The sequence below is a fragment of the Eschrichtius robustus genome, chromosome 12, assembly GCF_028021215.1.
Source record: "Eschrichtius robustus isolate mEscRob2 chromosome 12, mEscRob2.pri, whole genome shotgun sequence".
In the NCBI taxonomy this organism is placed as follows: Eukaryota; Metazoa; Chordata; class Mammalia; order Artiodactyla; family Eschrichtiidae; genus Eschrichtius; species Eschrichtius robustus.
This window is the reverse complement of record NC_090835.1, coordinates 31,794,500-31,817,446: the sequence shown is the minus strand read 5'-3', so window position 1 is coordinate 31,817,446 and position 22,947 is coordinate 31,794,500. Positions and strand designations below refer to the sequence as shown.

The following is a 22,947-nucleotide window of genomic DNA, read 5'->3' as shown; positions in this document are numbered from 1 at the left end:
AAGAAGGGGGAGCTATTAAAGCTGCATTTGTTTTTGCAGCCAGGAGTTTTCTGATGGTTCTCTGATTGTTGGTATGTATCATATATTAGTTGAAAAAGTGGTTTGCAGTGCCCTTCCCCTAAAGAGTCAGATTCAGTAGATGTAGGTAGGATGGGGTATCTGCGTTTTTAACAAACTCTCTAGGTTATTCAGATGCAGGTGATACGAGGATTGTACCTTGAGAAACACTGAACATTCAAAGCATTGCTGCTTCAGATTTTCTATACAGAAGGTAGAGTGTGGAAAGCTCTCCAGTTGCAAAGGGTGGCTAGGGGGACTTGTCCGGAAGTTTGTTTAGAAAGCAAACACTCTGTATGGTTTTTTGGTTTTTTTTTTTAAAATAAATTTATTTATTTATTTTTGGCTGCACTGGGTCTTCGTTGCTGCGCGTGGGCTTTCTTTAGTTGCAGCAAGCGGGGGCTACTCTTTGTTGCAGAGCACGGGCTCTAGGTGCACGGGCTTCAGTAGTTGTGGCTCACGGGCTTTAGAGCACAGGCTCAGTAGTTGTGGCGCACGGGCTTAGCTGCTCCACGGCATGTGGGATCTTCCCGGACCAGGGCTCGAACCCGTGTCCCCTGCATTGGCAGGCGGATTCTTAACCACTGCACCACTGCACCACCAGGGAAGCCCTCTCTGTATGTTTATTTGAGGTGATGAGGGGCTCCTGGAGGACACTGGTGCATCCATTGGTTAAGGGATACTTACGTGTAGTGCTTCTTTTTTTTTTTTTTTTTAATTAATTAATTAATTTATTTATGGCTGTGTTGGGTCTTCGTTTCTGTGCGAGGGCTTTCTCTAGTTGCGGCAAGTGGGGGCCACTCTTCATTGCGCTGCGCGGGCCTCTCACTATCGCGGCCTCTCTTGTTGCGGAGCACAGGCTCCAGACGCGCAGGCTCAGCAATTGTGGCTCACGGGCCTAGTTGCTCCGCGGCATGTGGGATCTTCCCAGACCAGGGCTCGAACCCGTGTCCCCTGCATTGGCAGGCAGATTCTCAACCACTGCGCCACCAGGGAAGCCCATGTGTAGTGCTTCTTAAACATTAATGTACACACAGATCACCAGGGATCTTGTTGAAATGCAGATTCTAATTCAGGTGGGTCCTGAAAATTCTGTATTTCTAAGAAGCTCTCAGGTGATGCCAGTGCTACTGGTCCCAGGACCGCACTTTGGATGGCAAGATTTTAAATGAGATTGAGGTTATGTCGTGGAGAAAGATATGGTCAGAAATTGCCTGTGAAGTGGAAAACCAAGACATGAAATACAGCCACAGTCTGAAGAAGACAATCCAAAGGGTGAGCAAATTAGAATCATGAAAGGGGAAATAACTAAGAGTGAATCACCAAGGCTCTGGCTCTCAGCCTTCTTTTTCTCCACATGGAGGATGTTTGGTGTCTGCATGAAAAGAGGGGATCATAAATAAGGTCACAGGCCAGGTCCTATCAGACAAAAAGGTCCAGCAAAGTTTCTTAAAGAAACACACTGTTTTCTCTGATTAACAAACACATCTCCCACAAGCCAGAAAATGCAACTTTGCAACACAGGATAACTGATTATCACCACAGAAGTTTCAAAAACCAAGATCTTATCATATCTTCCTTGGCTGAAAATCCTGGATGGTTCCCCACTGTTAGGGACAAACCCGTACTTCTGAGCCTTGAATTCAGTTCCCTCCACATTCATCCCTACATTTCCAACACTAGCTCTTACCAATATTTAGTTTTTAGTGCAGGTCACACCTACCTACAGGGTATTTCCTACTTGTAAGCCTCTGCTTCAGTCTGTTCTTTGCTGGAATACCCTTCTTCTAATATAGTCTTCAAAGACTAGTATAAATATAAAAATAATGATGATACAGCAACGATCTGTGTTTACATAGTCCTTCCTATTCGATAGGCATTACATTATCTGAATGAACCCTCACTCCAATTCTGAAAGATATGATTGTCCATTCACTTATTCAGCAAATATTTATTGAGCCCCTAACGTGTGCTAGGTACTCTCTAGGCACTGAAAACCTAAATAGAAATAGACAAGTCCTTCCTTCAACAGGCTTATATTCCAGTTTTAAGAGATAATGAAATAAACTTACTCTATGTCAGTGATAAGTGCTGTGGAGAAAAATGAAGCAGGATCTGGGGATAATGATAAAGGTAATTGAGCAGATACCTGCATGGAGATAACTGTTATCCTGAGGATAACGCAAAAGGCACGCTTGACATGTTTTGGCAAGGGGAGTGTGACTGAAGAAGAGGATGGTTGGAACTGAGGTCAGAGAAGTGGGGGAGGTGGTGCTAAGTCATATAAGAGGGCTTTCTAGGTTAGTCTAAGAATTTTGCCTTTTCCTCAAAGTTAGATGAAAGCCATCATCCTTTTCAAAAGAAAATTGATGACGGGAACAAGGGCAGAATCAAGGAGACCTATTAGGAGGCTACTGCAAAGATCCAGGTGAGACATGGTGGAGACTTGGCCCAAGGTAGAAGCAGGGGAGGTGGAGAGAAGTGGTCAGATTCTCAATCTATTCTGAAGGTTCAGGAGGCAGAATATGAGTGGCAGTGAGAGAATGAGGGAAGCTAAAGACATAAATTTTCTGGTCTCTACAACTGGCAGGATGGAGTTGCTATTTGTTGTTATCTTATAGATAGGTAAAGAATTTGAGGTTTCAGGAGGTTAAGTAACTCCTCCACAGTCAACTGTCTAGTTCTCTGTTATAGGTTTATATGGAGAGGTTGAGTGGTAGTTCCTTTTCCCCATCTCCTCAAGAAAATAGCCTTTACTAGTATAAAGACAACACTAAGGCTGGGAAGGGATTGTGGAATTTTAGGATTTCCAAGTATCTCCCTCTCTCAGAGACCCGGAAAAGAACAGACCCAGGTTGGGATGGCTGCAGGATGCCTGGGAGACGGGTCACTAAGCACTGAGACCCTGAAAGCAGCTTTAAAAGTGTTGGGGGGCTGCTTCCCTGCCTAGAATGGAGAAGACCTCTGGAGAGGACTGTCTCTGGCCAGACAAAGGAGGATCAACAGCATAACCCCAATCCAGTTTCCTAGGGCCACTCAAACCCTGGAGGTCATATATAATTCATTGTAGCGGGGAAAAGAATCCCAGAAATAACTCGTGTCCACCGTGATGAGTGGGGACTCTGAGCCATATTTTTTTTTTGTCTGTTTCCGTTTTTGGTGTTTTTTTGGCCGCACTGTGCGGCGTGTGGGGTCTTAGTTCCCTGAACTGAGATCAAACCTGTTCCCCCTGCAGTGGAAGCACGGGGTCTTAACCACTGGACTGCCAGGAAAGTCCCGAGCCATGTTTTATTTGAATGAACAAATAAATAAATACATAAATAAATAATAAGGGGACTTCCCTGGCAGTCCATTGGTTGGGACTTTGCCTTCCAATGCAGGGGGTGCGGGTTTGATCCCTGGTCGGGGAGCTGGGATCCCACATGTCTCAGGGCCAAAAGACCAAAACATGAAACAGAGGCAATATTGTAACAAATTCAGTAAAGACTTTAAAAATGGTCCACATCAAATAATCTTTAAAAATAATAATAATAAATAAAAGAAAGAAAGAAATATGACAGGGATGTTTACCATGGTATTGCTAATTAAAAGAAAGCCTTGGGAACAACCCAAATGTTCAACAGTGTGGGAATGGTTGGTTAAGTTACGGTATTTATATAGAGCGTAATACTACGCATCTGTTTAGAAAGCTGGAACCAGATCTATATTTATGGAAATGGAAAGGTGTCCACAACGTGTTGCAAAATGAAAGGATCAGTTTACAGAACGGTATGATTCTGTGTAGGTCACGCTATGGGCATACATATGCATACACAAATATATGTATGAAGAGACGGTTGGAAGCAAGTTCACAAAATTTTAACAATGCTTATCTGTGGCTGGTGAGATTTATGTAATTTAGTTTATTTCCTGCTTTTCTGGATCAACTGAATTTTTTTAAATGAGCATGTCTCAATTATGTAATCAAAAGAACTTTTTCATCTTAGAAAAAAATCTGTTACCTAAGATTTTTTTTTAAATTTATTTATTTATTTTATTTACTTATTTTTGGCTGCGTTGGGTCTTCGTTGCTGCGCGCTGACTTTCTCTAGTTATGGCGAGCGGGGTCTACTGTTCGTTGCTGTGCGCCGGCTTCTCATTGCGGTGGCTTTTCTTGTTGTGGAGCATGGGCTCTAGGCACGCGGGCTTCCGTAGTTGTGGCTCTAGAGCGCAGGCTCCGTAGTTGTGGCGCATGGGCTTTGTTGCTCCGCGGCATGTGGGAACTTCCCGGACCAGGGCTTGAACCCGTGTTCCCTGAATTGGCAGGCGGATTCTTAACCACTGCGCCACCAGGGAAGCCCTATTACCTAGGATTTTGCAGATTTACCTTTAATTATGCTGTAAAACTGTTTTATCTAAAGCTAAATTTAAAATATTCATTAGACATTTTGCTCCTTAGAAAATTTTTATTGAGCCTCAATTTTCATCAATTAGATGTTGAAAAAGTTAAGTACATTAAGTGGTGTCTCCAGATGCTAACCACTAAGCACTCAGCTCCATTTACTTATTTTTAACATTACTTTCCTTGGGCTTTCTTGCTAACAAAAATTAAGTGGTAATTATTTTTTAAAACCGCAGTTATTTCCACAAATAAGATGACATGAAGTCCACTGATATTAATTTTTACTGAGGCAGAAATAGTTTTGAAACAACCAAAAGAAAAAGTCCTGTTCAAAATCTGGGATTTTAGCACATTTATTACAGTGATCTTTCTTCTCAATTTGATTACAAAACTATATGACCTGGCAAGTTACTTTTTCTTTAATCCTTGAAATGCTAGTGCTATGGACACTGCATTTATCTATGTGATCTTTCTAAATATATACCTCTTGGATAAGTAGATCAGGTCAAATCAGGTGAATTGGTTGAATTCCAAGTCTTGGAGCATTGACTACTAGGCCATACTTAGGTGTTAGAGGTGAAAATCACTGTATTAGTTACAAAACAATTTCAAAGAATTAGACAGCTATTGACAGTGAATCAAGAATGAATGCCTGTAAAATATTCAATTAAAAAAGTCAAGAATTCTGCTACACCTGTTATATAGTCAGTAAAGGGAGAGGTTTTATTTTCTATTGTTCACAAAAAGCAGGAAGAGGAGAAAGGGGAAAAAAGGAGGAAGTAGAAGATCATGAAACTGATACAAATTTACTGGAAAATAGGTGAAGAAAACGGAAGCAAAATTTAATTCAGAAAATTTTTAAATCAGTGATATTGAAATGGGGCATAGATCATAAGATGTTATACATGATGGAAAATGTAGATCTAAAAAAGGAAACTTTGGGGGAGGGAAATAATTTTTTAGGCTCTTCCCTCTCCTTCAATCTCTATACTTAATTAGTCACCAGATTCTGCTGATGGTTGAATCCCCAGCAAAACTGGAAGATACTACAAAAGGGCCTTCCACCTATACCTGGTTCTGACTTCATTCCATTGATCCTATCCCAGGTTTTTACTGTAAATCTTATTTCTAAATGGCTTTGCTATCAATGAAAGATAAATCTAAAACTCTAAATTGTAGTTTGATTTCATTTCACCCATGGAATTACTTCCCTTTTAATAAGGGATGCTTGTATGAAAAAGCCTTCAAAACTTCTGTCCATCTTCAGCCTGACTTCATTCCCTCTTGGGTTCCAAGCCAGACCAGTGTTTCTAGTTGTCCACTGTACATGTTTACCTTGGTGTCCTACACACCACTCAAACTCACCCCTTCAAAACTTGCTCCTCAGGACTTCCCTGGTGGTCCAGTGGTTAAGAATTCACCTTCCAATGCAAGGGATGCGGGTTCGATCCCTAAGCCCATGCGTCACAGCTACTGAGCCTGCATGGCACAACTAGAGAGAAGCCCGTGCGCCACAACAAAGAGCCCGCATGCCGCAGCTAAGACCCGTCGCAGCCGAATAAATAAATAAATAAATAAATAAATAAATAAATAAATAAATATTTTTTAAAAACTTGCTCCTCCTCCTGGATCCCACATATTCCCTTTTCCTCCTCCCTCATATTCTGAAAATTATACCTCCTAATAGCCCTCTGAATCCATTCCCCCCACCCCGCTCTGTTCACACTGCTAAGACCTTAATTCAGACACTAATCATTTCTTACCTGGACTTGCAATTATTTCTAAATGGTCTTTCTGCCTCCAATCATCCTCCATTTGGCCATCATTCTAAAATGTACAATTGATCATGTCAGTTGCCTGCTTAAAAATTCTTTAATGGCTCCTCCTTGCCTTCAGGATAAAAAAACAAATACATGAACATGGCATTTAAGGTCCTTTTTGAGCTTGTTCCTGTCTACTCCTGTAATCTTTCTCTACCTCATTCTTTAAACATACTGCACCCCAGTCATGCTGAACTGACTGCTGTTTTTTCAAACAAGCCATGCCCTCTTAATTCTGGCCCTATAGTCAAGCTGTTCCTTCAGCCTGAAATGATTCCCCTGTCTCCACTTTACCTCCACCTGCAAGCTCCTACTCATCTTTGAAGACACAACCCATGTCCTCTTTTTATCTGAGGACTTGGCTGATCTATTTCGGCAGAGTTTCACATAGACGTTTATTCCATAGAATCTATAGTATAGTGTTTTATTTATTGATGCATAACAAATCATCCCAAGACTTAGTAGTTTAAAACAATAATAAACACTTATTATCTCTCATAGTTTCTATGGGCTGGGAATATGGGAGCCACTTGGCTAGGTAGTTCTGGATAGGGTGTTCTCATGAGGCTCAGTCAAATGTCAGCTGGGGCTGCAGTCATCTGAAGGCTTGAATGGGGCTGGAAGATCCACCTTCAATGACTTAACTCACTTGGCTGGCAAGTTGGTCCTGGATGGTGGTAGAGGCCTCAGTTCCTCCTCTTGTGGGCCTTTCCACAGAGCAGCTTAAGAGTCTTCATGAGGACTTCTCTGGCGGTCCAGTGGTTAAGACTCTGCGCTTCCAATGCAGGTGGGCAAGGGTTCCATCCCTGGTTGGGGAACTCAGATCTCGCATGCCGCGTGCCATAGCCAAAAATAAATAAATAAATAAGAGTCTTCATGAGATGACTGCTGGCCTACCCCAAAGCAAGCAATTCAAGGGACCAAAGCAGAAGTTGCACGTCTTTTACAACTTACCCTTGGAAGTCAACCACTGTAACCTCTGCCATACACTGCTGTTCACATAGACTAGCCCTGATTCATTGAAGAAGAAAACTATATAAAGACATAAATACAAAAAAGCAAGGATCTCTGGGAACCATCTTGGAGACTGGTTATGGCATATAGAGTAACAGATACAGTACATCCTATCTCACTAGCCAGTGACTACAAAATATGATCATACTTACTTTTATTGTTCAAATATGATGGCATAAGCCCTCATGGCCTATTTCCTGGAAAAGGCAACCTCCTTCTCTCCCATATTTCTTTTTTTTTTTTCTTCTTCTGTATTTCTGACATAGCTTTTGTGTTCTCAGAAACAGTCCCTCCTGTACTTCTGCCCCAGCTTTCTGGACCTGCTGCAGCCTTACTATCTCTCACCCTTATGAGGACAGTGGGCACCACTGTTTTGCACAGATGACTGTCACCATTGCTTGTACCATTGGCTTTAGGAAGTGCTTGATATTCTTCCAAGAAAATAGAACAAGCTCAAGAGCACAACTGAGGCCAGGGTGTGACAGTTAACAAGTCTTTTCAGAAGGCTTGGGAATACCAGAAAAGAAGTGTAATAGACAGGGTAACTTACACTGCTATTAGTAGTGGCTACTCTGAGAGGTCCACAGTCTGAACATCCTCAGAATGGTACAAACCTAGGTCCTCTGGAAACTCTACCACCACCAGATGCCCTATGTCCTACAAAAGACAAAGTACAGCACAATCTATCATCAGTCTAATTCCTAAGGTCTGGGATTTTAACACCACAGGTAGAACTCAACCATCCACGCCAGGGCATGCTGGGCCAAGCACTCTCCATTTCTTGTTCACAGCCTATCCTCCAGCACTAGCTGAAGAGAATAAGCCTGTGCACTCTCCCAGCATTCCTTTCCATCCCACCTCTACGATCCTCACAAACAAAGAATAATCCAAAGAATAGTCCTCTCAACTCTGCAAAGATAGGTAGTAATGCATAAGCACAGGATAGTCCAAATCCACACTTAGGGAAAAACATTTTCGTATAGAAATCTTAATCTATCGAAGCCTAAAACTACTAAGAGACATCTTGTTAACAGCCTGAAGCATCTACGTTTGCTTTACCTTAATTATTTCAGGCCTTCCCCAAGACTAGACCTGGGTAGATTGCTTTATATTTACATAGCAAAAGAGACGACTTCAGGGTGTTTCCCAGCACTAAGGAAGAGTTAGTACCATGGGGAAATTGGATCCTTTGCTTTTAGAAGGTAGTATTTCCAGCTGCTTTACTCATCAAGGTTAAAAAATAAAATCCTGGCTTCAGCCAGCCTGGTTATATCACTTGCCGTAATTACTTCCGGGAAAGCACGTCTCCTCTTCATTAGAGAGCCCAGAGGTCAGACAGCAAAAATAGGAGCTGAAGGGAATAAGTAGTGCCTGGAGATAGAAAATAATGTCAGGCAGATTGTCATATAGAAACAGTGGGCTGCCATGAAAAGACAAAAAAGATTTTGGAGCCTGGCAAACGTAGGTCCACGTTATGGTGGATGCTTCCCTTATGGTGGGGTAACTCAGACTTAACTTCTCTGAGCCTTGTAAATGATGTAAAATGATGGTAACAATCTCTACCTCACAGATTTGAGGGTTAAATGAAAAAAATATATAATCCAGCCCTGGCAAGCAGGCTACGCTCCAGCTACAGCACTGGATGGTAAAAATGAGTCACTGTCTTCACTGAGATTCCAGTCCAGAAGGGAAGACAGGCATTAAACAAAGAACTACCTAATTACAATTGTGATGACTGCTATGACAAAGAAGCACAGGGTAACATAAGAGAAGACTTGACCTAATTTAGGCTGGCAGGGAATGTGGTCTTAAGGTAGTGATGCCAAAGGTGGGGAGTCTGGGTTAGGGAGAACATGTCGGGTTTCAGTCAGAGCATTGTAGGCTGCTGGAAGGTGCTCAATAAATGGGAGCTGCTATAATAATTACTATTATTATCATTATTATTAATTCAGTAAATATTTATTGAGTATCTACCATGTGTACCGTGCTACTATGCATACTGAGGGTACACTAAATGTGTGAATTTGAGCAAATATCTTAACCTCTTTGAGCCTCATTATGTTCATCTGTAAAATGGGGATATTAAGACTGCCTCTTTAGTCTGTCTCTGAGGATTCAATGAAATAGTGTATATAAAGTGTTTAACATAGTGCCTGGCAAAAAGAGAAGATAATGTATGTTAGTAATTATTATTACTGCTCATTAGTCAGGGCCAGCTACATAATTTGCGGGGCCCATTGTAAAATGAAAGTACAGGGCCCCTTGTTTAAAAAGTAATAAGAATTTCAAGACAGCAACAGCAGAGCATTGAACCAACTTCGTGACCCTGTGTGACTGCATAGTTAACACGGTCATGAAGACAGCCCTGTCACTAATTATATCATATATATAGATTTAAATAGCTTAACTATCCGAGAAGTTTGAATTGGGAGGGTGGGGGATGCAACTTCTAGAACTTAACTGTTGAATTTAGTTTATAAGAATGAAATATAAGCATATTCAACATATCAGTATATCAATAGATGATTGGTGATTACGTTTTCCTCAACATTTTATTATGAAAAATGTTAAAGTGCAAAATTATAAGAATTTTATAATGAACATATATACATATATACACATCACCTAGATTCTACAATTAACATTTTATTATATTTGCTTTATTATGTATTTATTCATCTATCCATTCCTCAAACCATCCGTTAATCTATCTTGTTTTTGGTGCATTTCAAAGTAAATTCCAGATATCAATATCACTTACTAAAATCCAATTTGTTTTTTTTTCCTTCTGATGTAAAATTGACATACAGAGGAATGCACAAATCTTGGCTAAATTTGTTGAGTTTTGACAAATACATATACCTCTGTGACCCAAACCTTTAAACCATAATCCATCACCCTAAAAGTTTCCTTCATACCTTTTCCCAGTTTATCTCCATCCCCAGCTTCCCCAAGAGACAACTACTGTTCTGATTTTTTTTTTTCTGGAGCTTAAATTTTTCAAAAGTACTTGATAAGTATTTAGCTTCAGTGCTTTCTCAAATGGGTGCATAGAAAATTCAGCAGACTGTAAAATAGGAAAGATAATTCTAAAATAATGTGGTACAATCAAGAAATATATGATGAGTCAAAGAGTAAAACTAGTGAAATCACTTGAATGCTTTTTCTTTTTTTATTTATTTATTTATTTATTTATTTATTTATTTATTTATTTATTTTGACCGTGCTGCGCGGCTTGCGGGATCTTAGTTCCCCAACCAGGGATCCAACCCAGGCCCTTGGCAGAGAAAGCTCTGAGTCCTAACCACCGGACCACCAGGGAATTCCCAGCTTTTTCTTTTTAATAGTTTCATTTTTTGGTAAAAATGATGACAATGTGTAAAATGTGAATAATATGAAAAAATACAGAGAGGAAAATCACCCATCATGGAGGAATAAACATTTTAAATATTTTGATGACATTTCTCCTAGATATCTATACATATATACATATAGTGATCTATGGATGACATTTGATAAAAATGAGATCATACACATGTAAGATCTGTTTCTATATCTTAACAAAATGCTGTACTGGGTTACAACATGAGTACGTTTTACATGCTGATTTATGATACCAAAATGCCCTCCAAAAAGGAGGCACCAGTTTATATCCACTGACTGTCTAAGTTTTAAATTCTTAAGAATGGAAAATAAATGTTTGTTTTATATTTTTTCCTTTAGGGTAGAAAAGAGGGAAACACATGAAGGGCTAATAAGTGCCTCTAAAAGCACAGCAAATCAATCCAGTTGAACTCAATTCAATAAACAATTACTAAGCAAAGATAAGAATAGCTGCTGGGAACAGAAAGATAAGTCATGAACCCAATATGCAGAATACTCATACCCTAACAGGACAGTTTTCTTGACTACAGTGATTTATCCTCACTTGAGCCTACATGATGAGGGAGGATCAGAAGGATCTACTCCTGAAGGGGCACTGAGTCCTCCATTAAATTTGGTACAAAACTCAAAAGATGTAAGTGAAAATCAAGCCTCCCTCCTGTCCTTCTTCCCCAGATTCTTACCCCAACCCATTGTTCCCCTCTCCAGAGTTTTCCACTGTTACTGATTTCCTGTATCTCTTCCCAGAAAATGCTCTGCATATACAGGCATATGCTGAGCAGGCAAAAACATTAATTGTCCACTCATTGCTTACTCCTTCAAGCAATTTTAAAATACAATTGTATGATACCTACACATAATTGTGCACATTGCTCTAAAATTATACCTTGGAGATTGTTCCATATTTACTCATATGTGGGTGCTTCATTTATTTTTAACTTAGAGATCATTACATAGCCACTCTTAGGGAGCTTCTTCATTCTTTTTTACCATCTACACAGTATTCCATTGCGTGAATGTATTTATTTAACCGGTACACTATTGATGGACCCCTAGGTTGGTCCCAATATTTTGCTAATATGATCCTGCAATCAATACCCTTCTAGATACTGAAATCAATTTTCAATAAGAAGTGATTGTGTGAAGGTAGTAATGTTTGGCTTCAAATCAAGTTAGTAAGTAGTTGGTAGAGACATTTGTTGGGTTATAGATGAATATTTAAAAGTACAAAGCATTAAATATATATGCTGTGTCTGAAGTATGTTCCCCTAAACCACTGTTAAAACAAAAGAAAAGCATAAGAGCCAACAGGAAATCTCCACCCACTTAGTCAGACTCCTCAGGAGCAGTAAATAGACAGGCCTTATCCAGTATCTTCCAGGTTCACAGTGGAGCTTTGTCACACTAGTAGTGAGAACGCATTGTAGAGTCCATGCTTTGGCACTAAGAACTTCCCCTAGAGAGTTCGGATCTAGCAGTATAGACATACAAATACTCACTTGTCACACAAATAATTCATCAAAAAGCCTTTGGGCAAGCAAGCAGAGGAACAGATTTCCTCTTGCCCTTCCCATTGACTTTTTTTTGGGCTTCATTTTGAAATAATTACACTTAGAGAAGAGTTTCAAGAATAGCTCAAAGAACTCCCACACACTTTTTATTCAAATTCACTACTTTTTAACATTTGGACACTTTTTAACATTTGTAGAACCTTTCTTTACACAGACACACACACGTATGTATATATGTATGTACATGAGTTTTTTTTTTCTGGATTATTTGGGAGTAGGTTGTATACATAAGGCCCTTTTACTCCTTAATACTTCAGTGTATATTTCCTAAAAACAGGGATATTCCATTGATTCTGAGAGGAAAGACTGACCTGGCTACTTCCATCTGTTCTTTTTTAGAATCATGGACTTTAACAGCTAGAAGTAACCTGAAGGTGTCTAGTTCACCCCCTTTACACACAGGGAAACCCAGAATTGGCAAATGAGTCAGCCAAGGTCATATTGCCAATATCTGGGAGGAGATCCTCTCTTCTGGCTCTTTCCTCTCTACAAGCCACTTGGGATTATCTGGTCCAAACCATTCAATAGATTTTATAAATGAGGAAACTATGGCCCAGAGGGGGTTTATGATTTGCCTAAGGTCACACAGGAAGTTACTTGCCTGGATTCCATAGGTAGCTATAGTTCTTTGCTATGGGGCTCAAGGAGAAGACTAATTTTCCTGAATGTGCACTCAGTGAATAAGCTGATGAATGGACATCTAATGCTTTTGCCTGCCCAGCAGTCCTTCCCCCTCCTCCTGGCAACAGCTTTGGGAAACCATCCTTCTTCCATTAGATATAGAGTTAGTGGGACTGTCCTTCAAAGTTCTGCACCCTTCTGGCCATGAAATGGGCATGTAACCCAGCCTAGGTCAATCACCTTCTCTGGGGCATTTGAATCTTGAGGTGAGAGACTCAAGGATTGAAAAAGGTCAAGCTGATAAGGAGGCTGCTTATTGGCTTTTGTTGCTCACCAGCTGTGCTTCCCATCCTGCCTGAGACTTGCTTCTTCAGTGTTTATTTCCATTCTCTGAGCTACCTCATGTCTTTCCAATACTTTCCGTAGGCTTAGGTTGGCCAGGGGTAGTTTCTGTCGTTTGCAAGCACAGGATTCTAACCAATAACAGCTGACTTGAAAAAAATTTTGCTTTCAGAAACACTTGCCGAAACAGAACTGCAACGTAGGTTCCATAGGAAAAAGTTGGCCTTGGGTACACCCTCCCTCAAAGCTTAGTGTGAAAGTGCTTTTCAGGCTTATCGCTCTGCTGTCCAGTCTAACTGATGACATTCCACTTTCACATTCCCTGAAGTGACTGCTCCTTCACAGAGCAACTTTTCTGTTAGTTTGTAGCTCTTAGAAATGTCTCCAGCAAGGGGGCATCGCTTAGTCAGTGGTGATTTTAACTCCATTGCCCCCAGACTGTCCATCTGGGTGGTTAGAGTGGTGAAATACAATCTGACTTGAGCACAATAGCCCAGAGTGGGCTCCCTGCTTGATTGATTCTAGGGCTTGCTGCCAGTAGGAAGTGAAGACACTACTCATTGTCTTTCCTGACAATCTGTTCCTGACCTCCTGAGAGGATTTTTGGAAGGAACTTACACATATGCAGGAACACGTTGGTATCTCCAGAATGACATTCAGACAGTGTAGTCTGAATTTGCATCCAGGAAAAAAAAAGTCTCCAAGAAAACAAAATTATCTTCAAAGAGATTCCCAAGCTCTTGTTGAAAACAGCTTTTTCTTCCTTTAAAATTTTGTTTTAATATTCTTTAAAATAATATAATTACATATAATTAATCTTATATATAGTTTAGTATTATAATTGTTAATATTATTACACAGAGCAGTTTAGCTTCTCATTAGCCACTCAAGAACCAGATTTTTGCATTGCCAAACATCCAGTCATTTAACAAATATTTTGGGGTCAACTATGTGCTAGGCACATAGCAAAAACGAACCAACGGGGTCCTTACCCTTTCAGTGCTTAGAGTCCAGAGGGACAACAGACATTAATTAAGATGTTATACTTGTACCCCATTACAGTGTGTTATAAGTGCTATGAAAGACAAGTACAAAGATCTGTGAGAGATTAAGAGTAAATGGTTTTCCTCAAAACAGTTTCCATAATTCCAAGTGAATTTCTTAAAAAGACTAGAGAGCAATCCCTCCCCCTGCCCTATGAGTCTGTAAATGGTCTGTGAATGTATCAGCCCAGCCATGGTCAAAAAAACCATAGAAGATCTAGTCCCCCTTTCAGAGCAAAAGGTAGGGGTTCTGCCTTTATTTTCTCATTGTGTTAGTCATTATTGTTTTCAAAGCCAAATAGAATAAGAAAATAATTCAGTCACAATGTCCTAAAGAGGGCTTCCCTGGTGATGCAGGGTTAAGAGTCCGCCTGCCAATGCAGGGGACACGGGTTCGATCCCCGGTCCAGGAAGATCCCACATGCCATGGAGCAACTGAGCCCGTGCGCCACGACTACTGAGCCTGCGCTCTAGAGCCTGTGAGCCACAACTACTGAAGCCCGTGAGCCACAACTACTGAAGCCCGTATGCTGCAACTACTGAAGCCCACGCACCTAGAGCCCATGCTCTACAACAAGAGAAGCCACTGCAATGAGAAGCCTGCACACTGCAACAAAGAGTAGCCCTTGCTCACCACAACTAGAGAAAGCCTGCGTGCAACAATGAAGACCCAACGCAGCCAAAAATAAATTTTTAAAAAATGTCCTAAAGAATAAAAGACTTCCATTTCAAAGGCAAATACAAATGGGGAGATATATTCATTTTCTATTGCTGCTATAATAAATTACCACACATGTAGTGACTTAACGCAAATTTATTACCTTAAAATTCTATAGATCAGAAGTCCAACTGGGTCTCACTAGGCTAAAATCAAGGCACTGGCCTTTCTGAAGTTTCTAGGAAAGTATCAGTTTCTTTGCCTTTTTCCATCATCTAGAGGCTTCCTTCATTTCTTGGAGGCTTCCTCTATCTTCGAAGTCAGCAACAGGTTGAGTCTTCATGTCACATCTCTCTGATTTACTCGCTGCCTCCCTCTTCCACTTTTAAGGACTCATGTGATTAAATAGAGATCCACCCAGATAATCCAAGATAAGATCCCCAGCTCAAATTCTGTACCCTTAATTGTACCTGCAAAGTCTCCTTTGCCTTGTAACGTAACATACTCATAGGTTCTGCAGCTTAGAATATGGACATCTTTGAGGGGCCATTATTCTGCCTACTACAGAAGGCATGGAAAATGTTGGTAAGGGTGAAAATAAGTAGAGATGCTTCATTCTGTGTGGACAAATAGATACAAGGTGATGCCGTTTTTCTATTTATGGTGGTTATCTCTGGGCAGTGGAATTATGGGTAATTTTTCTTTATACTTCTCTGTTTTCCAAGTTTTCTACATTACAAATAAAATACTTTTTTTAAAAAAACCATTACATTTTAGTTATTTAGGAGAATGTCTGTATTGTTAGGAAGTGCATGTTGAACTATTTCAGAGTAGTGTCATGATGTCTGCAGCTCACTGTCAAAAGTTCAGAAAACACACACACACACAGATACATAGATAAGGCAAATATGGCCAAATGGTAACAACTCTTACTCAAAGAGGAGTATATATGTGCGTTCATTGCAATTGTAGTTTTCCTGTACATTTGAAATGTTTTATAATAAAAAGCATAACTTTAATGGACAGAGATTCTGTGTTGATTTTATATTATTCTAATTATCATTTTCAAGAATAACTTCAGAGTCTAAGAGTGAGAAGATAAGTCACAAAATCAAGGCACGTTTTCTTTGGCAACCATCTTTGCCACTGATACCAAATTATATAATTAGATTCCAGGAGCTAGAGAGATGGACCTGACTGGTTTCACTTGAAAAGGTCTCATTTCTGTAGGGATGCTTGTTCGCTGTCAGTAGCCCACTAATTTCTCCTAGCATTTCATGTGTTGTGCTTGTTAACATGCTGGACTTGTACAGAGGAGACTGGGTTCTCAAAGCAGTATGCCCAAGGTGGGACCAGCTCTATAATTTGACAGGCCCAGTACAAAGTAAAAATGAGGGACCTTTCGTTGAGAAAGTATTAAGAATTTCAAGACAGCAGAGTCCTCAAGCCCCATGTAAGGTCACGCATTCATGAAATCAGCCTTACACAAAGCCCAGCAGATTCCCGCAACAGTCCCCTCCCACCAAGCCTCATATGCCGAGCATGCTCGGTGGGAATGGGGCTGGAGGAAGAGCAGGCACTCTAGACTCATTTTACTGCATAGTCTCTTTACTCCATTTCAACCAGTCGTCTTAGGGATGCTTAAGATCAAAGATTCCTGAGAAATCTATGAATTCTCCAAATTATAACCATTCAGTGAGATGCTTTTGACCATTATCTATGACCATGTTGTACAGTTGTAGGAACAATGCATTTATGTGAAACAAAAGCTCTAACGGAGCTTATCAAAAGGAAATACAGGGCTTCCCTGGTGGCGCAGTGGTTGAGAATCTGCCTGCCAATGCAGGGGACACGGGTTCGAGCCCTGGTCTGGGAAGATCCCACATGCCGCGGAGCAACTAGGCCTGTGAGCTACAACTACTGAGCCTGCACTCTAGAGCCCGAGAGCCACAACTACTGAGCCCGCATGCCACAACTACTGAAGCCCACACGCCTAGAGCCCGTGCTCCGCAACAAGAGAAGCCACCGCAATGAGAAGCCTGCACACCGCAACGAAGAGTAGACCCCGCTCGCCGCAACTAGAGAAAGCCCGTGTGCAGCAACGAAGACCTAACACGGCCAAAAATAAATAAATAAAATAAAATAAAATGTTATAGTCTTCCTAGAATAAAGAATATATTTAAAATATTTTTTTAAAAACTCACTAGATGAACAAAACCAGCACATAGAAACAGTCTCTGATATTTTAATTGGTAACTAAGTTATTTAAAAACAAACCCAAATATACCAATAAAAATTCAGAAAGAAAATGCCTCATGTGGCTTTCTGACCCATCCCTTTTATTCTTAAGCATTTGCTGCATTCCAGCTAACATTCTTAAATTGATTATAAAAAGCAAGAGAACGCTTCCAGTAATCAAAAAGGGACTTACACAAGAGTGACAAAAAGAAATAGAATTTCTTCTCTTCCTTTTCTTTCTCCCCTTGTCCAGGCGTTTTGCTATTGATATAAAGTATTTATCACTTTTAGGAATAAGACTCCTAGTGTTGATTTTCCCATTTCTGATAAATGATATGGTATTTTTTAAAAGGGCATGCCTCATATGGCTTAGAAAAACATCTGGAAGGATATAGCTAATAAATTGTTAATAGTAGCTAGCCCTAGGCTGAGGATTTGTGATGAGGATAGAGAGGATTTTTACTTTCCTTACTGTTGCTTATATGAATATATGCAATGAATATGTATTAGCTTTATCAATCAAAAAAAATAAAACACTAAAGAAAATTTTTAAAAAGAAAAAAAAACAAACAACCCAGCACGTACTTTAGATCTAGCATGGTGATTTAGGATCAGTCACTCAATCTCTTTAAGCCTCAGTTTCCTTACCTATAAAATGGGGTTAATACCACACAGATGTCATGAGGAAAATGTGTGGTAAATACACCCTCAAGTGCTCGCTTCAGCAGCACATATACTAAAATTGGAATGATAGAGAAGATTAGCATGGCCCCTGCGCAAGGATGACACGCAAATTCGTGAAGTGTTCCATACTTTTAAGAAACGAAATTGAGTTATTTGTAGTGAGGTGGATGGACCTAGAGTCTGTCATACAGAGTGAAGTAAGTCAGAAAGAGAAAAACAAATACTGTATGCTAACACATACATATGGAATCTAAAAAAAAGAAAATGGTCATGAAGAACCTAGGGGCAGGATGGGAATAAAGACGCAGACCTACCAGAGAATGGACTTGAGGACACGGGGAGGGGGAAGGGTAAGCTGGGACAAAGTGAGAGAGTGGCATGTACATGTATACACTACCAAATGTAAAACCGATAGCTAGTGGGAAGCAGCTGCATAGCACAGGGAGATCAGCTCGGTGCTTTGTGACCACCTAGAGGGGTGGGATAGGGAGGGTGGGAGAGAGGGAGACACAAGAGGGAAGAGATATGGGGATGTGTGTATATGTATAGCTGATTCACTTTGTTATAAAGCAGAAACTAACACACCATTGTAAAGCAATTATACTCCAATAAAGATGTTAAAAAAAAAATACACCTTCAATAAATGTACCTTCTCTGAGCCTCAGGTTCCTTGCCTGCAAAATGAGGGAGCTGGATTAGTTGTCCATGATCCTTTCGAGAGTTAATCTTCTGATTCCCTCTTTTTATATTCACAGAAAAAAGACTGCTAAATGAAAAATAAATGTCTTTACTTGTCTTCAGGTAATTGTTCTTCTTTTATTTCCTGAAGAACCAGGAAGCCAAAAACCAATGAGCAGTACCTCTGGAATGTCTGGGCAACTCCACCCTGGGCACCTGGGAAATGACAGAGTATTTCCACTCATTAGAATCTCCCTGATGAGGAGAGCTTTCCTTACTGTGAAGAAGATTAAACTTCAGTTTCAAGAAGCTAGTGTGTGCCATTTAAAATATTATATCCTCTCAATTTTAATCTTTGACTACTCCAGGTTTCCTCTTTAGTTAGTTTACTTATACGTATTTGCACACCAGATACTCTCCTTAAGCAATTATGCAAGTGTTCCATAATTCATGATATCATATGTCATTGGTTAAAATCCAATTAGATGAGTATCTTTTAGGGAGGGTTGCATACTGAATGAGTTTACAGAGTAAACTCTGTAAGTTGAGCTGTCTCTTACACATCTCAAATGCTAATGATTGCCTATCTTTCGTGGTACCAGGGTAATAATTTTACAATTCGTTCTTTGTTTTTCTTAGATTGAAAAGTAGCATGGATCATAGCAGTGGTAATAATGATCAGTTTATTAAAAAAGTAAAAATAATAAAGGAAGAGAAAGCTACCACATTGGGAAATACTATCATTCCAAATTTCTCAAAACATAACATGCTTTTTATTTAATTAAAGTATTGTATGGATACAGAATCGTATAGAGGAACACCCACATGGCTTAGCATTCAAAATATCTCATGTATGAGATGTCTAATTTAAGCCTTTTCTGTGCCTACTGAATACCAGTGGGTGAAGAACGCCTTCATTGCCATTTTAGCATTTCCAGCACCCTGTGTAGCTTGGTGAGATTCTTTACCCTTCCAGGTTATAGCAGTCCCAGCTTTTCTTTGAAAAAAATGTGAAAAAGCATATTCTATTTAACATTAATTTTAAGAGATTGTAGTAGAACTGAACATAAAGAGACACTTTTTGTTTCCACATTTATGAACAAGTTTCTCCATATACTAATTAGAGACATTACAACTTGCTCTTTACTGTATGTGGAAGGCTGGAAGAATTCTTTTTTTTTCTTTTAATTAATTTATTTTATTTATTTTTGGCTGTGTTGAGTCTTTATTGCTGCACACAGGCTTTCTCTAGTTGTGGCGAGTGGGGGCTACTCTTCGTTGCGGTGCTCGGGCTTCTCATTGCGGTGGCTCCTCTTGTTGCGGAGCACGGGCTCTAGGCACACAGGCTTCAGTAGTTGTGGCACACAGGCTCAGTAGTTGTGGCATGCAGGCTCAGCAGTTGTGGTTCGCAGGCTCAGTAGTTGTGGCGCACGGGATTAGTTGCTCCGCAGCATGTGGGATCCTCCTGGACCAGGGTTCAAACCCGTGTCCCCTGCATTGGCAGGCGGAATCTTAACCACTGCGCCACCAGGGAAGCCCTGGAAGAATTCTTAACATTAGTAATAATAATAGAAACTAACATTCTCTGAGCATCTATTATTTTCTAGGCATCATTATCTTATTTAATCCTAACATCATTTTATTTAATCCTAACAAGACTCCGTGGGGGTACTATCTACTTTTTTTCAAATGAGGAAATTGAAACTTAGAGAAGCTTAATAATTTATAATTTACAGTGCTTTTAAATGGTGATGTAATGTGTGATTCTGAAACCTTGATTTTCATTATTCTACTTTGATCTTCTAGGAGAAAGATGGAAATACTCCGAAGACCATTGCATTGCCTGCAAGTCCTTCAGCAACTGAAACCACTTTTCTGTGCCCTTCTTTCTTGACCACCTCTCCTTATGCTCCAGTAATACAGACCTACTTGTAATTCCCTTAAAGTCCTTTTCTCCCGAGTCTCTGGGTGTTTGTAATGTTTCCTTGGCCTAAAATTTCATTATCCCACTACTACCAGACTAGCTGGTCTACTCCTACTCATTTTTCATCTCAGTTTAAAGTATTCCGCCATGGTCCCATTCCTCTTGATAAACTCATTACAGCAAGAATCTTATTGTGTCATCAACTAAATTGTGAGCAACTCAAGGGAGTCTTTTTTTTTTCCATTGTTGTATTTCCAGAGCCTGTCGCAGTAGCTGTTTTCACATTCAAATTAAATATTTATAGAGTGAATGAATGACAAGAATGCATAAGTGACTTATAAGTTCATGCACAGAACTCATTAGGGGATGTGGGGGGTTCTATATTACTTTATTCCACAGAAGCCTAAAAGTTACCACAAATGAAAAATTTTCATCCTCTTATATTAAAACTTTTCAACATATCCTTATTTTTCTCCAGAATCAAGTACCTGGAAAGAAAGAAAAAAAAAAAGGTACCTGGAACATGGTAATAATTCAATACATATCTGCTGAAATAGTGAAGAGTGTTAGAAAAGTATACAAGGTCCTTATAATCTAACACATATTCTCTCCAGACTCACTTTGTGCCACTCCTAGTTTATCCTGTAATAATGAGTAACAGTATGTAATTTTCAATCACGTATCAAATATTTATTGAGTTACTATTATGTGCCAGACACACTGGTCCACCATTTCAAATAGCCTTATTCTTTTTCTTGCTAAACCTTCTTCCTGGAAACTTCCGAAGCCATTCATCAAATACCATGTTCATTGTGGTTTTCCTACCAGCCTTGTTTCAGTTCAGTCACCTCCTGTAGAAGGCAGTCTCTGACCCCTTTAGCACCCAGTGCTTGTTTCCATCTTAGCCTTGATTACATCAAAGTGAAGTTATCCCTGTTTGTCACCTTCCTCTCCCCATCCCTATCTCACAATACTCAGGTGTACTCTCAGAGGGCATGGATTGAGGTTTTGTTCACCTATGTGTCCCCAGGGCCCAGCACAGAGCTTAGGATAGGGCCCAAACCCTGTATATAAGAATTGAAATGCAAAGTAGTTACTCTTTTAGGAGCAAATGGATTACTGCCTTGAATTCTCACAAGAAGTGAGTTAAGTATTATCTCCATGTAATAGATGACAAAACGAGGCTTGAAAAGGTTTAGAAACGTGCCCAAGGTCACAAAGTGGTGGAGCCTGTTGTCAAAGGAATCTGAAGAATGAAGCCACCACTGATTCTAAATGAGTAAGACTCACTCCCACTGTCTTTTCTTGAAATTTTCGTTTAGATTTTGCAAATCTTTCCTTCTTGGGACTAATGACTCCTCATCTACCTTAATATTTTGAGTGGAAGCAGTCCCCCTTTCTTCATATTAGAAATTGTTCTGTCACTCTCTGGAAGCAACGTGATGTTAGACTTTATGAAGGCACACTCATTCCGGGGTTGAATCTGAGGAGCCCTGGGGTACAAGACAGGCCCAGTGAGAAGAAAGGTCGTTTGAAATGGAATGCAGGGACTAAGAAAGAGTGTTCCTCCGGGCAGGATAACACAGTGACGACTTCAGCAAGGGGAGGATAGACCTTGTTTTAGATGCACAAATCCCAAGGCTTGTGGGAATTTAGTTGCTCACACCTAAGGCGGCCGTGGGGGACTGTGCTGCCCACAGCTAAGATGGATGCTAATAACCTCTCCTTTGGATGGGGTTGTTCGCCTTGCTCAGTGGTATTTTCAACGACGACTATAGTGAATAAAATTTAGTAAAAGTAGGCGCCTTTTACCAAGACGCTAAAGTAGGAATTTGGCCAGTTATGTTTAGAAAACCTTCAACAGGTCAAAATTTTTTCCTGCCCTTAACCAAAATGGTACAGGTTATCCCACGGTGCTGAAGCGTCTAACCCTTAACTAAGATGGCGTTCGGAGGCTTGTTAACAATTAGCTTGCCCTCTTTTTCTGCCCTTGTCCATCATGGCTTCCGAGGCATCGATCACGTGACTTCCGGACTACGGCGCGGGAGAGAGGGTAGGAGGGCCCTTGAAGGGTGCGCGTTCCCGTGGCGGTGCACCGGGTAGGTTTCAGTCAGAGTCACTATGGCGGCTGGCGCTGGCAAGGTAAGCTGAGGCGGCGGCGGCGGCGGCAAGGGAAGCTGGACCCGTCGTGGCGTCCGGGCGCCCAATCCCCGCAGCCTGTCCGCAGAGAGGCCGGCCGAGGTCGTGGCCAGTCGCGGGGGCTGGCTGGGGTGGGTTGAGAGGGGCGAGTGCTGAGGCGGGCGGGCACCGGCGGCTGACGGCCGTTTGTTTTCATGTTTGCCCCACCAGGTCGGAAAGTTTTCTGCCTCGTCGGGCACAGCCTGAGGGTGTCCCACCGGCCGCGAGTGGTGGAGGCTGCGGCGGACCCAGCCCGGGGCCTCCAGGCCTCTCCCCCAACCTCCGGGCCGGCCTCCCTCCCCCACCTCCTCGTCAGCCCGGAGCTTCGGCTGCCGCCTCTGAGATGCGACCCTC

The 22,947-nt window shown here is 40.8% G+C and overlaps 1 long non-coding RNA gene and 1 other non-coding gene across 3 annotated transcripts in view; both read left to right on the top strand.

The window, feature by feature from the left end:
• The window catches only part of LOC137773436 (uncharacterized), a 38,523-nt gene extending 17,845 nt beyond the window's left edge, over positions 1-20,678 (top strand). For both annotated transcript variants that reach the window (XR_011075671.1, XR_011075670.1), the window contains exon 3: positions 20,298-20,678. This is a non-coding gene — a long non-coding RNA (uncharacterized lncRNA). The remainder of the gene's footprint in view (positions 1-20,297) is intronic.
• Positions 17,842-17,946, top strand: LOC137774362 (U6 spliceosomal RNA). Its single transcript, XR_011075883.1, has one exon. It is a non-coding gene; the product is annotated as a U6 spliceosomal RNA (small nuclear RNA).
• Positions 20,679-22,947: the final 2,269 nt, after the last annotated feature.